Source organism: Apis dorsata, unplaced genomic scaffold (genome assembly GCF_000469605.1).
Source record: "Apis dorsata unplaced genomic scaffold, Apis dorsata 1.3 scaffold_144, whole genome shotgun sequence".
Lineage (NCBI taxonomy): Eukaryota > Metazoa > Arthropoda > Insecta > Hymenoptera > Apidae > Apis > Apis dorsata.
Genome location: NW_006263435.1, coordinates 72,627 through 75,006, shown reverse-complemented (window position 1 = coordinate 75,006; position 2,380 = coordinate 72,627).

The window sequence follows — 2,380 nt, the reverse complement described above, 5'->3', positions numbered from 1 at the left end:
GCGTGTGCGTATTTGCGGCTGGCGAAAAGCAAAATGAGTCAAAAGGAGAGGGGAGAGGGAAGAGAGGAGTAAAAGTGATTGTGCATAAATTAGCGGTTAATTGCGCATCGTAAGATTTGCATCTAGATAGTCGGAGCGCGCGATGGTAATTAAAACGATTTATCGCGAGCGAGAAAGGTTAATAGCCGTGAATGACGATTATCATTATTATTCTTATTACTATTATCGTGGTCGCCGATCGGCCGGTATCGCCGATTATTCATTAATCTCTCCTTCTCTAATTAATTAATTAATTAATCGCGCGGGCACATACACACTCGGCACGAGCCGGCCAAGACACGCCGCAAATTGCGATCCTTTCTTTTCTCGATCTTCGCTAAGGCCGCGTTTTCACCACGAAAAAAAAAAAGGGGGAAAAGAAAACCCTCCGCCCTCTTCGCGTTCGAATCGATCGATCGATCGATCGATCGGTCGATCCCTCGCATTTCAAAATTCCCACCATCCTTTTACTTTTACTTTTCAGCGTTACTCCGCTTTTTTGTTTAATTTTTTGTTTAATTTTTTGCTTTCGGATACGAATTTTTTTTTTTTTTTTTTTTTTCAATTTTTAAGACATCGCTCAGAAAAGTTGGATCGTGTTTTTCGCTCGTTTCGCAGCGAGCTTGTAGTTGCATCGACGTTTCTATCGTAGGATTTGGAGGAGGGTGGTGGTCGGGTTCGATTGTAAAATTTCCATATCCGTACCTTTTCCACGTATCAAATCCAAAGTAGATCGACGAGAAAACGACGATCCAAATATCCCTGGAATATGCCTGCTCTTTTGAATATAAAAAAAACTTGGAAGAACAGTGTTTCTCAGTGTTTCGAAGCGAGCAGCCTCTTTTTCGCCTCGATATTTTTAGTACGGGAGAAAAGAAAAAAAAAAGTAAAATTTTTGTAACGAGACTACAAGGAAATACAATTATTAACGCGGAGAGGCACTGGTCTCGAAGTCGAAATGCGATGGATCGAAATCTTCGAGATCGGGGCTCGAAGGAAACCGGCGACAGGGATGAGAGGTGGTGTGAGATTTCGAAGAAAAAAAAAAAAAAAGAAAAAGAGAAAAAAGAAAATAAAAGAAATAAAGAAAAGACTGACGAGCGTATAAGGAGGGAGAAAGAAAGGGATGTTTGTCCGCGAGACGCCGGCCCGCCCCATTTTCTCGCGAACGGGTCACAGTTGGATATTGAGAACGAAGGGAGGACAGGAGGAAGGGAGAGGCAGGTTATTCTAATAAAAAAATAGTATTATTAGGGAGTAGCGTGTAGACTGTATAAAGAGAGAGAGGAAAGGGGGAAAAAGAAATACAATGCACGAGCGTACACGAACTGTAGCGAAGGGGAAGAGAAAAAGAGACGAAAGTTGGACGGGGAAGGGTGACAGGACGAAAGCGGAGGCGTGTAATGGATGGAAGATACGATCCAGGCGCGTGTATCGGTGGTCACATCTCGTGGAAGGAAGGAAGGAAGGAAGGAAGAGGACGCGAGAGGGATGTCTCGACGGTGGATTCGACGAATGTTCGATCGATGATGGGCGTTTCGTGGCGACACTGATTTTTTCGTGGACATGTATAAAGCGACATTGTAAGATATCGTTGTAAAAAAAGGTTTTAACTTAAAAATAAATTAACGATAATTCACGCATAATTCACGCAAGCTCTTTTTTTTTTTTTTTTTTTTTTTTTTTTTTTTTTTTTTTTTTTTTTTTTTTTTTTTTTTTTTTTGTTTTTTGTTTCTATCTTCTTATTTTATTACACCACGACGGTTTTTTTTTTCTTTTTTAAAGAAAGAGAACCTCGCTTTTGTCACGGTATATTTCATACTCGAGACATATTTTAAGAAAATAAATAGGGCGTTACGAGTCTTTCGTGCTAATTATGACGGTATATGAAACGTTAGTATTTGAGGAGGATAGAATCCACTGTTGCTGTTGTTATCCTTAGTCTTGTAAGAATTATATTAATCGTTAAATCCTTAATTTTCTCATACACATTTCTCTCTCTTTCTCTCTCATTTTTTTTTTTTTTTTAATTTCCATTTAATTATATTCCATGAACACGAATGAATCTGTCTATGAGTTAAAAAGTGAAATAAATGTCAAGTATGAGATCTCAAAGAGTTAACTTCTTTTTTCTTCTTAACTCATCGTTTCTTGAAAACGAAAGGAGGAATTTTTTTAAGGATAAAAATCGAGGAGTTGGTAAGTTTTTCAGAGACGATTCGAAAGGGGATATAATTTTCAATCGGGCCGAGACATCAAGGACTTTATTAACAGGTGCGAGTTAATTAAACGTTATCAAGTCGGTACGAGGTGTTAACATGTGAATCAAAGACCGAGATAA